The following is a 16,255-nucleotide window of genomic DNA, read 5'->3' on the forward strand; positions in this document are numbered from 1 at the left end:
TCACCGGCCCCGCCCCGCCCAGATCCCGCGTAGCCCCGCCCCGTCCTGCTTGCCCCCGCCCATCTGGATTCCATTCCATCTTCCTTGAGGGCCCCACCCTCATCCCGGCACGTGATGACGTAGGACGTAACGACGCCCCCCCCCCCCGCCGGTAGCCATCTTCGTGCATAGGCAAACTCATTGTAGCTAGACTATACAAAGTATATCAAGATATGCCAAATATAGAGCTTAACTTCGCCTGTTTGAGAGACGGTGGTTCAGCTGACTTGTGGCTAAGAATTACAATTAACTGGTAGACAACCAATGGGACTGTATATTTTCCTAATTGGGGAGGCTTCAGAAGGCCAGATTTGAGTTGAAACTTGAAGACTAGGGGTTTCCTTGACCTTTATTGGGGTGGGGGAAGTCTTTACAATAGACAGGAAAATAGATAATAAGGGGACTATTATGTGTTGTGTCATGGAGGACAATGTGGAAAAATATTGGGAGTAGTTAACCGTATTGAATGCTGTTGAGAAATTCAAATTAGAACTGAAAATGTCATTCTTCTCAGTGTGCAGTCATTGATAATTTTCGTGAATGCTGTGTTGGTGGGGTAATAGGCCTGCAAATAACACTGAAGTGGGTACAGGATTGCTGGAGATGATGAAATGACATCCTCAAAGCAGACAATTCTTCCAAGTTTAACTGTGGATGAGAGACACATCAGATGGTATGTAGGGGGAGTGAAGGGTTCAATGAGGGTTTTCTAGTTTTGTTTTGGTTTAGTTCTTTAATGGGCGATACTGAGCAGCTTAGAGGGGTGGAGATAAACTATGTAGGGAACCTGAGGGAACAGTTAAGGAATGATAGATATTAAGATAGCAAAAGCAGGAGGGAATGAGTGCCAAAGCATAAATGGGAGATTAGGACTAATAGTTTAGATACTAACAGAAACAGCACTTCTGGTACTTTGCTGTTCAGAGTACTCCACAGCTTCTTATGAGAGTTATTAAGAAATGCAGACTCTTTGGGTGTCCTTATTAAATCAGAACCCGAAGTTCACAAGAACTCCCAGGTGATTCAAATGTGCATAAAGTTGGAGGAGCAGTTCTCTACCACAGCTGGAGGAAAGAAGGACGGTGGGTGAGATGTAGTAGGCTACTAATTTTGGATCAGAAAGATGAAGGAGATGGAACAAAGAGGGTATTCTAGCATGAGCTACAAAAGAGCAACTGCGTTTTGTGGTTGATGATCTTTTTTAGAAGAGCATAAAGTAAAAGTGATCTGGGAAGTGACAACAAGGAAGTAGGTGGACATCCACCCTATATCCTGAATGTGTGATAAGAGAAAATAATTAGGCAGTATTTGGGAGAGCTTATAGGAAAGCGATAGCCTCAGTAAGCCAGCTTTCAGTTTGAGGAAAAAGATGGAGCAAATTCCCAAAGAAGACAGTGTACACTGGGATAGTTAGATGAGTTAGCAATTGCAGAGGCAAAATTAATCATCTCTATTTTCCCTTCTCTTTCATTTCTTCATTTATCTGTGCTTACTCAAAACGTGTAAATGTAAAAGAATAATTTCCTCCTAGCTAGGAATTTGAAGGGTGAAAATTTTATATCAAAACATAATATATTAATTCTGTAGCTTATAACTCCTCTTTATAAAAAAGATGTACTAAATGCAATGAACCAATCTTAATTTAGTGATTTAAAAAAATTCTACCCTTTTTAAGGTTGTTGGCTATTTGGTACAGTCATTTTCCACCTTATTTTAACGTTCATACCCTTATTTTTTATGTTTAACTTTAGGGTTATTTTCATTATCCAGAAGTCATATGCTGTGTTATGTTACACAGTCTTAGTTAAGTAACAGATATTTGCATAATTAAGATTAAAATTGAATATCAATAAAATTCCCAGAATTCATTTTGATAGTAACTGAACTTACTTTGTTTTGCTAGTATGTGAATAAAACTTGTATAGTGTAATGCAATTTAAAAAAAAATGAGCTGCCATTATCTAGAAACTTCCTGTACTGGCACTGTGGAACATGGTTCTCAAAGTATGGTTTGTGGCCATCTGCTAAGATTTAAAAAATTTTTTGTGAGCAGTTTTAGTTTTTTTTTTTTTTTTTTTTTTTTGTAGTTACATGATTTTTTTCTCATAACAATTACTTTGGCTATAAGAGTCAGTGAACATTTGATTACCTTATTCAAAGAGCATCCTTTTAATAAATTGGGTTGAGCTTACTTTCTGAGGTTTCAGATGCAGCTGTATGTATATGGGTTTCTTTCTCCTGCGAAATAGTATGAGAAAAATATTTTAGGAATGCTGTTATAAATATTAGCTGTTCTTGAATAAAGGAAAATAATCAAAATGAATGCTCAACCTATTCTATCACAGTTCATTTCACTAAGCAAGATTTTAGCCCCTGTAATATACCAGACGCTGTGGGTTATGGTAGCGATATCAGACATGTTCTTTCCTCTTAGAGCTTCCATTCTAATGAGAGAGACAAGAATTAATCAGATAGTTACACAAATGAATGTATAATTACAACCGGAACAAGTACTGTGAAATGAATACTCTGAGATTGTATAATAGGTGGATTTGACTTGGTAAGGGGAGGTTACCCTGAGGGAGCTTGAACTGAGTTTTGAGGCATGGGTAGGCATTTTATAGGTGACCTGGGGAGGAAGGGGTATTTCATGCAGACTGAACATGTATCACTTTTTAATCTCCTCTTCAATTCTGCAGCTCCTTACTTCAGGCCCTCAGAATTATCTATTTCACTCATACCCTGCTTTTACAGTTTACAGCACACATTGTAACTATATGAAGTATTTTACAGAGGGTAGTCTATGCTTCCTAAACTATGTACTGAGGCACCCCAGGAGCCTCAGTACACAACAAACTTACAGGGACACTATCATGGAATATTTTAAATTTTCAAGGCCAGCACAGTGACATCAGTTGGACACCATGCAAACCACTTTGTTGAGGTAGTTCAGAACTTCTACACATTAAATTGTACTTTATTCCTTTTGACAACATCATCATATCTTTGTGAGGCTGTGTTTTTGTAAATTGCTGTAATAAAACACAAGGACTATGGGAAAATTACTGTAGAACAGGAATGAGGGTGGTGGATGCCAAGTTTATTCCAAGGTTTGAGAAGTTATAAAGTGCCCAACAGATGTGCACATCCCATTAAGATGAAAAATGTTAAGGTATATTATTTTTTAAATAGCTACTAAGTTGTTAGGATAGACAAATATAAGTTTGGATTTAACTGTTTAATAAATGGAACTGTTAGGTGTTTCTTTTAGCTTGCAACACCATGAAAAACTGACTGAGACACTAGGAATGCTGTGAACTGAGAAAGTTTGGGACCTTTGGCATAACTAAATCCTTCATTTAACAGGTGAGAAACTTCAGGCCCAGAGAGATCAAGGGCCGTGCTAATCATAGCCTAGAATCTGGGTCTTGTGACTTCTACTCCAGTCTAAAATGTATAACTTATCTCACTTTGAACTGTTCTGATTCGTTTATTAAAAATAATCAGTTTACACATTGCTTGCTTTTACTCTTAACACTGAAGAACAGACATAGACATCTAAATGCTTAATGTCTTCTTTAGTTGCTTGGATACAACAGTGTCATAGAAGCCACAGAGAAGTAATTAATAGATAATGCTAATCTTAATTCTGACAAAGAAACTACAATATAGGAATAATTTGTTATTAGTCAGAATTTTTTTAATTCACTTGTGGATAATGCTTTGTTGTAAGAAACATTTAGGTTTTTAACACATGAAAGTACATTATTAAAATGTTAACATGCAGTAAGTTTGGATTTCGATTTTTTTTTCTTTCCAGCCCTTTAATTCTCACTAATTTGAAATTTGATTATGGGGAAAGTTATAAAAAAAGCTTTGTGTTTCACGTGCTAAGATTCATGTCTAATTTATTAAACATTTTATTAAAATATATATGTATAAATATCATTTTTAACTAAAATCCATTTAACTTTGGAGATAAATATATTTGGAATCTACATAACAATACATACTTTCTGCATTTTAAATCATGATATAGAAGAAACTGAAATTAAGATAAAATACATTTATTTAACAGAAAATTATTAACTTGATAAGAACAACTTAAGGAAAAGTAACTTATTGTAAAACGCTGACCTAAAATATATAATTTAGATTTGCTAAACTTTAAAAGGCTATCATTCTTATTCATATTAAGAAACAAAATGTATTCTTTACTGAAAATGTTTAACAAATTTAATTAATATGTGGACAGTGGTTCTCAACATTTGTTGTGTATTGTAGTCACTTGAGAACTGTAAAAATTACTGATCCTTGGCTCCACCACAAAAATTTTTATTTGATTTATCTAGGTTGTGTCCTGGAATCGGGATTTTACAGGTGATAGAGGTATTGTGGTTATGTAACAGAAGATCCTTATTCTCAGGAAATACATGCTGCAACATTCATATATATATATACACACACACACACACACACAATTGTGAAAGGTATACAAACATTTGTGGTATTCTTTCAACTTTGCCATGTGTTGAAAAATTGCACAATAGAAAGAAAATATGTGCAAAAATAAATAGCCATTTACTTCCAGGTTAAAAAATTGAGAGAAAAAAATATCTGAAGCCTGATAACTGTTTCCATGGGAGGTCAGGACGGAGACATATTAGGCACCTAGCTTTTACGTAAGATAAAGCTTTAGACCTTGCTCTAAATCTTGATATTACAGGAAACAGATGGAAGATAAATTTAAAAAGATTCAAAGTTTCTGCACTTCTCCAGTTTAAAAACAAAGTTATACAGTGTACAAATCTCCATTGTACAGCCTCTGTGGGCTGAAGAATATGTGTAGTTAGTTGTGCATTTCAGTAATTTAGCTGATTTATACTAACCATGAATTATTCATTTTGCTGTATTCACCAGTTATTTTACTAAGATGGTAATAGTTTCTAATGCCTTACTAATACCTTTTTGCTTGTTCTTATGCATCCACTTCCCTGTATATAATCGCTGACTTTTCTAAGACTTTCTAATGTATCAGTAGACAGGACTTATAAGACTTACATGCTAAAATAATAGATTTTTTAAAAAAAACTTCTGGAACAACTGTTAACTTGTACTGCAAGTTAAATATTTTCACATTAATGCTATGCAAAACAGCTGCTATAAGTAATATTCTTAGGACTCTCCTCACTCAGATCCCATACCAAGCATCAGAAATACCTGCCATTACCTGATTGGTAAGTTGATGAAGGAGATCTGGTTACATAATTAATCAAGGGGATATAGCTGAGGGTGGAGTGTCATGTAAAACAGAATGGTCTCCACCCTTCCCTCCTAAAGCAAGCTGTAGGAATTTTCCTTGTAAAACTTGAAACTTTAGTTGAGTGGTCTTCCTGCCTGAATGTAGATGGAGCTCCCATCTGCCTTCACAGAAGTAAGGGCTTCTGATGAAAATGAGTAGGAAGGATTCAATTTATTCCCAGATCTTGGACAAATCTCTTACATTCTTTTAATCCTGGCTTTTGGTTGAATTCATTCTGGTGATCTGAGTCTTTAAATAAAGAATTACATAAAGTAAATACGTTTCAGAGAAAAGCATGTGAATCGAATAATTATTTTGGGATACATTGGTATTTAAAGAAATACCAAGTAGATTATAATGTAAACAATCACTATCTAAACTCTTCAGAAACTAGGGTTTTCAAATATTCATTACATATTTGTGTTGCATTTTTCCGTATTATTATTTAAACACATTTTGTGAGTGGTCATATTTATGCCAGCTTTTTGTATAATTCTTTGAAGTAAATCTCCCCTATAAAAGAAAGTTGACATACACCTGTATTACTAAAAACACCAATCTGTATCCTGCTAGAGTGCTTTGATTGTATATGTAAAGCAAATGAATTATATAAAATGCAAACTTTGATTTTTTTTAGTTATTCTTGAACAGTTCAGACAAATGTTAATTTCAGTAAGAACTGCATTAACAAGATGATGAGAAAAATGGAGGTCAGTATGGGGTAATTCAATCCCCCAGACCATTTTGTTTTAATTAATATTTGCCTATTTTAGGATATAAAAAGGTTGACATTCTGATAGAATTTTCTCAAATCTTTATAAACATGCCCTACATGAAATATTAATAAAAGAAATAGCCTCACATACAACAGTTTATTCTTAAAGTTTGTTCATACTGAAGGTATTAGCCAATTATGAAGTAGGTCGTGGTTTTAGACACACAAACACTCAGTCCTTCTAAAAGAAATGTCATTATCAGTTGAGCTAAAGGTGATATTTTTTCAATAATAATAAATAGTACTTAATAGCTGTAACTTAATAGCCCTTTTCTTACCTTTTAGTATCTGCTGAACAAGATGAGGAAAATACATCAGTACACAAAATGAAATACACTTCTCAAAACTGAGCACTTTATGTCATTACATCTTTAGGGTCAGGTCTCTAAGTGGCAATTTAAGTTTTATTTGGAAACTATACTGCTCAGTAGATGACTAGAATAATAATGGTTAATTTGGTAATAAACAATAGCATTGATTTAAGACAATAATTTCTGAGTTCTATATTACTACATGTTATGCTCAGAAAAAATAGATGGTAAATATCTGTCACCATGAAATTGACACTTAATTTTCATATTTTCTACACATCCTTTCAATTAATAGTCAAAAAATAAGAAAACAAAACAGTGAAGGAGTGTCAAATGTTATTATTTTCCAATTAGCTCTTACTAGAGTCATGTACACCTCATTATTTTACCTAAAGAATAATGAAAAGCACTATCTTTGACATTGAAATATATGTCCAACATAAGTCTGTTTAAAAAGCAAGTGTTTAAAAAAAGTACACACACACACAAACATATGTATATATTAAATAATATATATAATTATGTATATCTAAAATCATTATAAAGGTGCCTTCAGCTTCTGTAGTTCACAACTTATGGTCTTTGGTCATTTCTTTTTGTTTGTTTTTGTTTTGTTTTGTTTTTTGATATGTAATCTCAGTCTGTCACTCAGGCTGGAGTGCAGTGGCGGAATCTCGGCTCACTGCAAGCTCCGCCTCCCAGGTTCACGCCATTCTTCTGCCTCAGCCTCCAAGTATCTGGGACTTACAGGCACGCACCACCACGCCCGGCTAATTTTTTGTATTTTTAGTAGAGACGGGGTTTCACCATGTTAGCCAGGATGGTCTCGATCTCCTGACCTCGTGATCCGCCCGCCTCGGCCTCCTAAAGTGCTGGGATTACAGGCGTGAGCCACCGCGCCCAGCCTATTATATTTTTTTCTATATGCTCTTAGCACAAAACTACTAGATCCACTTGATCTAACAACTTTGGGACAATAATTATTTCCTTGTTTAAAGAGCACAATCAAATCTCTTCTAACTATGATAATGATATCTACCTTTTATTTATATGAATGTAATCATCTTTTTAATTTTAACATAGTATTGTTGCTTAAGTCTAATCAGAAGTGTTAGGTAGTAATTTATATTTTCTCTTACGATATATGTTAGGAATTTTGTACTTAGGTCATTGTATGTGCATTTTAAAATATGTTCCCCAAATTACTTTAAAGTGCATTTGAAATGAAAGTGATGATTTAACTGAATATTAATGAGATATTACTGAGGCATTATATTTTTTCATTTTGTCCAAATATTTTATTTGCATAGTTCCTGTTTTTAATTTTAATATTAAAGTACAAATCTGGGAATATTTGCTTCAGAGAGCTTTCATTCTACTTTTCTTTTATGTGTAATTAGAATTCAAGAGGATTTAACATCTGAAATCTTTCCTTTTTTAATGTTTTTTCTGTATATGGTCAACAGAAAACAAAATAAAAGATAAGGTGCAAATATTGCCGTATTGGTAGGTTTTACCCCAAAGAAGAAAAAAACACTAATGCAGTCTCTAATAATGTCCTTTCCCCCATTTTAATAAGAAGGTTTGTGTTGTTCTGACATTAAATGGATTAAGCAGCAAGCCTGCTGAGAAAAATACTCAAAGGTATTAAACCCTAGCAGTGTTGGTTTAACTGTAATTACTGTAAAATAAGATTAAGTCTGAGTTTGGATGAAGAACTAGGTTTGACATAAGACTAAAAGGTAACGATGTTCACAGATGCCTGAATTAATGCTTCAGTGAAAAATATAATTAGCACAAGATTTGAAAATATGTCTCCTTTGGCAAATGTCTTCAGAGAGTAATCAGTGCTGTAGACTGATGTAGTGGAAAGAGCACTGGGCAAGTGGCCAAAATCTTTGAATTCAAGTTTGTTGCTCTAGCACTCACAAGTTCTGTGACCTTGGATAAGAAATTTGTAAAACCTTTGAATCTCAGTATGGTGGATATGGCCAACTGGCAACCATTTGCACTTTTTCATACTGTGTATTTCTATACTACAGCAGCTGGAAAGCTAACAACTGCATTCTCCCAGATTCCTGTGCCATTAAACTTCCAAATGTAAATAAGTTTCATCCAATTAGATGCACTTGTTGAAATTTGGAGGCAAAAGTCAAGTGGAGGTCATCTTCCTGCTGCTTCCATTGTTTTCTGCTAATAAGTGAGATGTGGAAACATGATTTTTTCTGTGATGGGTTCCAGCATCTGAGTTCTAGGATTTGAGAGGCTGTAGGGGTGTGAGCAGTAGTGGCTCCCTGATCTCTTAATTGTAGCTACAGTGGTGTGATTTTGAAGTCAATAAATTTTGTAGTGACTTCTGGAGTCCCCACTTTTCTGATTGAGGCAAAGGTCATTTTTTCTCTGATAAGTCAGTTCTACAGTGTTCTGGAAACATTTCTGAATTCCCAGCCTAGAGCCTCTCTCTCTAGCCTTTTCAAAGATTTAGTAAGCATTTTATTCTCTCTTTTAAATCCCTGTTTACTTAAAATACCTGAAACTTACTCAGTTTCCTGTACTAAAACCTAACTGACACACATGTTCGAATTTCATTCATACCTTACGAAGTCTTTGAGAGGATTAAACCATATTAAGCATATTTAATATTGCTTCCTCTTTTGAAAGATGAGTATTCATGATATGAAAAGCCACCATCAAAATTGTCTCATGGCATTCTCTTGTCATTAATTTTGCTCAGCTAATATAGTCTAAACACAGTTTGTGAAGTATTGGTTCTCCTGGGCAAATAATGCAGAAGAAACAATTGCCTATTCAGTTGGTATCTAGATTTTATAAATCTCCAGTTCTAAGAATGTCTGTGAGTTTTATGATACCTTTCCTATAAATGAATAGTTTTCACTTCAATTTACATTTTACTAGTATTTTTACTTTTATTGCAGTGGTCATAATTAGAAGCACTATGACTAATTCTGTAAGTGGAAGTGGACTGACACAATGCCATATCTGGCAAGATTTGAGCAGATTTGGAAAAATGTTGCTCTGTGCTTTGATCTTATACTTTCTAAAGGAATAAAATAATTCTCCTCCCCCCTTTTCAATGAATTTCTTTTTAGAAATATGTGTTGTTGTATCTATGGAGTCAAGAGACTTTTTCACCTTTAAAGTAGCCCACATATTCAGCCCCTATTAAGGCACCAGTGGGCTTCTTATCAGTTATTTCCTGGCTTGATTCATTGCCCTCCTGTTTCAGCCTGGCTTCTGGATCTTGTCTCCATTTCTGTCTGTGGCTTCTTCTTTGGCTTTTCGATTTGTAATCAGTCTTTTATTCTGCTTCTCCTAAAAGGGCTCATCCCACTAATATTTTTTTCCTTGAGACTTTCTTAGGAGGGGTGTGTGTGTGTGTATCTCCTAAGAAAGTTTACTAAAATATTTACGTGTATATATATTTTAGTTTTCATCCCTCAGGACTTAAATTCACTTGAACCTTGACTACGAAAACACCCTTCAGTTTTTCCTCAACAGGTGAACTCAGAAAACAGGAGAATTACACTAAGTACTCGTTACTTTCCTAGATAATTTTATATATTGGACAGAATAAACTCCATCAAAATTTCCAGTGCTCTGTGCATGAAAGCTTATTCATTTACTTCCACATATATAAAATTACATCATATGATGGAATAAAGTTTTCATCTGTCATTTATTTTTATTTATTTTTGAGACAGGGTCTTGCCCTGTCACCTGGGTTGGAGTGCAGTGGCACAGCTACAGCTCACTGTGGTCTCAACCTCATGAGCTCTGTCACTGAGAAAACTTGGAAGTGACCAAATAAATAATATAAAATAATATGAAAGTAATTTTTAAGATGTTTAACCTCAACAGTACAATATTGAAGTATATAAATTCAAGTTAACTTATAAATTTAGTTCAGTTCAATGCACATTGGTTGAGCACTTAAGATTTCACCAGCCTATTCTTCAGTTACATGAGAAACATGGCTTATTGATTAAATGTCATAAACAATACAAGATATAAGTTATTGTGAAGAACATATGGCACAAACAAGTACTTCACAAGATGGATCTTGTAGTATGGGAACAATTTAAGTAAGTGATGAGTAGGTTTTATAATTAAACATGATAAAGTGAGAAGTATGAGTCTGACATTGAGGAAATGAAGAAAATTAGTCTGATTGAAGTGGAAGGTATGTGTTAGGGAATGGGGAAAATACAACTAGATAAGCAAAGTTAGGTTAGTTAATGTGGTATCTTAGGATTGATACTTAAAATTGATTTGATGAACAAGGAGAAATTATGGGTTCTTGAGAAGGAAACTTATGTGTATTTAGAAAAGAGTTTTCAGAACAGTTTGTGGTAGTATTTAAGATGGGATGGGGAAATTGGAGGTAAATCTAAAAATCAGGAACTATTTCATTAAGGTTAGAATTAATAAAGAAATGATAGGTAGAGAATGTGCAACATAGTGAGACTCTATCTCTATGAAAAATAAATAGCTAGGTGTGGTGGCGCGTGCCTGTAGTCCCAGCTACTTGGGAGACTGAGGTGGGAGGATCACTTTATTTTGTGTTTTCTGCTGACCATATACAGAAAAACATTTAAAAATAATTTAGTTTTCTGTTCTTGCGATAGTTTGCTGAGAATGATGGTTTCCATGGTCTCACTCATAGGTGGGAATTGAACAATTAGAACACTTGGACACAGGAAGGGGAACATCACACACCGGGGTTGTGGGGTGGGGTGAGAGGGGAGGGATAGCATTAGGAGATATACCTAATGTAAATGACGAGTTAATGGGTGCAGCACACCAACATGGCACATGTATACATATGTAACAAACTGCACGTTGTACACATGTACCTTAGAACATAAAGTATAATTTTTAAAAAAAAGTATTTGGGATGTCAAATCCTCTTGCATTTTAATTACACATAAAACAAAAGTAGAATGAAAGCTCTATGAAGAAAACATTCTTAGATATGTACATTAATATTAAAAATATGAACTATGCAAATAAAATATATTTTTTCTTTTTTTCCCTTCTTTTCCCAGTGTTGTGAACTACATGTCATGGGATAACCAAAATTAAACCCGAAATCTCAGAAGAAACAAATTGTTTGAAGAAATTGGATGTGATTTTTTTACAATTTTTCATTCAGCTAAAACTTTGTGAACTGTTTTGTGGTTTTGGTCTTCTCTAAATTTTAATCTTTGGCATTTACTTCCAAAGTATCCCCCACTAAACTTCATAACATTTATTGTGTCTCTTCATCATTAAACTTTGATGAATTTACAGAGTGTCTTTTGAAATTATATTCTTGAGAAAGCTAAGTTCCCTAAAAATCCCACAACCTCAGGAACAGAATTTTCTAAAATTGTTGTACCTACCTGTTACCTATTTTTGTCTGGAGTCAACTTGTCCTCAAAACAAAATTAATATTGTATTCCCCTTTGGACAAGGACACATTAAACATTTAGTGCAGCATGCACATTTTTCAGGGATGTAGAATCATAAACAGTTATTTATATACACTTCTTATGACATAGAGTGACTTTTACAATGTGCTGTGCTATTTAAAGTTAAATGTTCACCACTACATATTGTACCTATGAAAACATTATAGGTTAGCTTTGATAATGTAAAATATTTTTGCTACAGCCAGTAGCTCTATTAATGATGATATGAAACTCTTGACATTTTTGTTATTGTGATTACATTGTATTTTTTCATATCTATTATGTGATATAGCAACCAACATATTAGTCATAATAATAATTTGGTAAGGAGTTCACACAGTTATTGGATGGAGGGCTGTGTCCATCCCTAGGGGTTTGTTATTGTAGTGATACTTAGAAGAAGCACAGCTTGGTGTACCTACATTAGCGCAAATTTCACTAGTCAGGAAAATGTGGATAAAGTGGTCCTGTTGATTCTTTAGCCCTATATGAAGTATTTTGAAAACAATATTTTAACAGACTTGTATCCTCTTTCCATATCTCATATAAACTGTAATTATTTTATTTCCCCCAAATGAATGAAAGCCATCTTTACCATTCAATCCTTTAAAAAAATAATAAGAATTAGTATTTATCGAAAACAGGTCCTGTACACTTTACATACTTTCTTTAATTTAGTCTTACAACAATGCTATGTAAAAAAGTACTTTTTTAAAAACTGAAATAAAATTTATGTACCATAACATTTATCATTTTAGTGTTCAGTTCAGTGGTTTTTAGTATATTCACAAGATTATGAAGCTATCAGTACTAATTTCAGAACATTTTCATCATCCCAAAAAGCTGCTCCATACTCATTAGCAGTCACTACCCATTCCTCCTTCTGCCAGCTATTAGAAAATGTTGATCTATTTTCTGCTTCTGTGGATTTGCATATTCTGGAAATTTTATATAAATAGGCTCATGCCTGTAATCCCAGCACTTTGGGAGACCAAGGTGGGCAGATCACTTGAGGTCAGGAAGAAACCCTGCCTCTACTAAAAATACAAACATTAGCAGGGCATGGTGGTGGGCACCTGTAATCCCAGCTACTCAGGAGGCTGAAGCAGGGGAATCGCTTGAACCTGGGAGACAGAGGTTGCAGTGAGCCAAGATTGCACCACTGCACTCCAGCCTGGGTGACAGAGGGAGACTCCATCTCAAAAAAAAGGCAGGGGTGGGGGGCTTATACAATATATGGTCTTTTTTGATTAGCTTCATTCACTTACCATAATGTTTTCAAGGTTCATCTATGTTATAGCATTTTTTACGCCTGAATAATATTTCATTGTGCAGATATACCACATTTGTCTATTCCTTTCATCAGTTAATGGGCAATTGGGTTGTTTCTATTTTGGGCTATTTTGAATAATACTGCTATGAATATTTGTATACAAGTTTTTATGAGAACATATGTTTTCATTTCTCTTAAGTGTATATCTAGAAAAATTACTGTGTTATATGATAACTATATGTTTAACTTTTGAAGAACTGCCAAACTGTTTTCCAAGTGACTGTACCTTTTACATTCCCATGAGCAACATATGAAAGTCCAAATTTTTCTACATCTTTGCCAGCATTTGTTATTGTTGTTCTTTTTATTGTAGCCACCTTAGTGGGGATAAAGTGATATTTCATTCTGGTTTTGATTTCCATAATATGAGCATGTTTTCCTGTGTTTATTGGCCATTTTTTATTGTCTTTGGAGGTATGTTTATTCAAACTCTTAGCTCATTTTTAAATTCAGTTATTTTATTGTTGAGTTGTAGGAGTTATTTATATATTCTGGATACTAGACTCTTAGATACGTGATTTGCAAATATTTTCTCCCATTGTGTGGGTTTTTTTAATACTCGAGAGTAATTCTTTATATCGACAGTGTTCTTTGATGAACAGAAGTTTTTATTTTGATAAAGTCTAATTTATGTAATTTCTATAATTGCTTATGCTTTTTATCACTGCTTGTACTTTTATCATTGTTTATCCAGTTTGTCTAATTTTTTAAAATCATCGTTTGTTCTTTCACCAATTTTATGTCCTATTTAAGAGACCGTTGTCAAATCTGAGGTTATAAAAATTTGTCTCTATATTGTCTTTAAGAGTTTTGTCAAAGTTCTGGTTATTACATTTAGATATTTCATCCACTTTGTGTTAATTTTTGTAAATTTTGTGAGGTAAGGGTACAACTTCATTATTTTTCATGTGGATATCCAGTTGTCCCAGCACTTTTGCTGAAAAGACTGTTGTTTCTCCCATTGAATTACGTTGGTACCCCTCTCCAATACCATCTTCTTCTTGAACAGACTGTCATGGGTTTTCTCATACCTCTTCCAAGTATTTTCTTTTTTTAAAAAATTATTATGACTTTTCTGAAATCTCATTTCTTACACAAAAAATTCTTTTACCAAGCAAGCAAGTTAGAAAATATCATCTTATTCATAGCCCCATATAATAGTTTCCCCTCTATATATGTACAGTTGGTCAAACAGTTGAAGAGTGAAAGTCAAACTTCTAGAAAACAATGTAAAATGTATACGTAAAAATGTAAAAGCTATCCATATTTTGTGGAGCATTTATGTAATATTACTTAAATGATATTTATGTATACAGAAAATGGCCATATCAAAGATATGTTATATTGAGGTTTTCTGTCCTGTAAAGATGCTCAACATCAAAGACAGATAAAGCTTGAATACTATTCACTATACAAACACTTACTGAATACCCTGCCATATGTTCTAGGCAATGCACTATCATCATTGGTGCTAGAGAAACATAACATAGCTCCTCTCCCCAAGAGATTTATCTGGGAATGGAGAAAGATCAGTAAACAAATTATTACATTCAAGCCCTATGGTAAGGGCATAAGTGTTATAGGAGAACAGGGAGGCACATTCACTAATTTTGCCTCAGTGAATTACTTAGAAGGTGACACTCATTTGAACAGGGTTATGAAAATAAAATAATTATCCTAAGAAGACAAGAGGGACAAATGAATTTCCAGCCTACAGGATGACAAAGACTATGGACTTGGTTATTGAGGCCACTGGTAATTGTAGAGGATTTTTCAGTAGTAGGTGATCCTGTGCTTACCATAGTGTAAATGTTATTGCAATGACCTGCTTCCAACCATGAACTATTAAAAGAAATACATAGTGATAAAAACTTGGACCCTAGAGACAGACAAAATCAATTCGAATTTGGTCTTCCCAACTAAATTATTACATAATTTTAAGCAGGTTATATAATTTCTCTGAATCTCAGTTTCCTTATCTGTAAATCTCACAGATTTGTTGGGAGAATTAAATGGGATGCGATTTTTAAGGTAAAATCTGTAGCACAATTCCTAGAGCATACTATGTGCTCAGTAAAGGATAAAAACATCTTTGAGACAGACTGCTTTGTCTTTCCAGTGCTAAATCCAATGAATTGGCCTTCAGTCATTATTTTGGAATGACATAATGAGGTTAAGGGGTCAGTCCAGTAGCATTTAGAAATACAGATCTAGAGCTTAAGAGCGATTCTGTGTGTGGTAGCTGTTGTCCATAATCAGGATATCATCTAAATGGGAAATGAAGCTCTCACAGTCGTAGAGATTGAACACATAGCAAATAATAAAAGAAAAATATTATTGAAGAGGGAATATTGAACAGAAAGCAATTTTTAATGTAGCAGTCTTTCATGGGTTTTTTGATGCACATACCTTTGTAAAAAATATTAAAAGTATACTATTCCCAAGGAAAATATACATATATTTTGCATGTTTTATATGTAGTGTTAAGGGTTCACGGACACCATAAACTCATCCTAAGAATCTCTGATTTAAGAAATGAGAAAATAATGAATAAAAAAAAAATGAGCCTTGGAAGAAGGAAAAAAGTCTATACTGCAACATATATAAACTTAGGTTATTTCTGTGGTGAATGTTTAAGAACCTAGGATCATTGCTGGTGATGTGGAATAGAAAATCAAGGACAATAATTGTTCATCGTTTGGATGGAGATTCTTATTTATCCATAAATCTGGGTTCAAACTAAATATCTGGCAACCTTACATCAGGCAAGGAAAATCCTCTTGCAGTGTTGACAATTTCACGGTCAAATATTTCATGGATTTCCTCCAAGTATACCAGTCAAATACTGAGAGTAGACATTAGTCAAAGCATATTGTTATTCATATTGTCTTTCAAATACATGTTTCTCATCACCATTGAAATGGCAATTCCAAAGAATACTCAGGGAATGATTTTTTTCTAATTCTCAGAAGTTTGTAAGAAAATCCTATTTAGTTATAGCATTATATATAGTGGTAGAAAAAT

At 33.9% G+C, this 16,255-nt stretch overlaps 1 long non-coding RNA gene across 2 annotated transcripts; it reads left to right on the forward strand.

Moving 5' to 3' along the window:
* Window positions 1–150: 150 nt before the first annotated feature.
* Window positions 151–11,734, forward strand: LOC108540090 (uncharacterized). Of its 2 annotated transcripts, XR_001888583.1 has the most exons (5): window positions 151–292; window positions 554–712; window positions 3,298–3,405; window positions 5,979–6,051; window positions 11,494–11,734. It is a non-coding gene; the product is annotated as an uncharacterized LOC108540090 (long non-coding RNA). The 2 variants fall into 2 exon arrangements; XR_001888582.1 differs by lacking the exon at window positions 5,979–6,051.
* Window positions 11,735–16,255: the final 4,521 nt, after the last annotated feature.

The sequence above is a fragment of the Rhinopithecus bieti genome, unplaced genomic scaffold, assembly GCF_001698545.2.
Source record: "Rhinopithecus bieti isolate Rb0 unplaced genomic scaffold, ASM169854v2 scaffold_16834, whole genome shotgun sequence".
Lineage (NCBI taxonomy): Eukaryota > Metazoa > Chordata > Mammalia > Primates > Cercopithecidae > Rhinopithecus > Rhinopithecus bieti.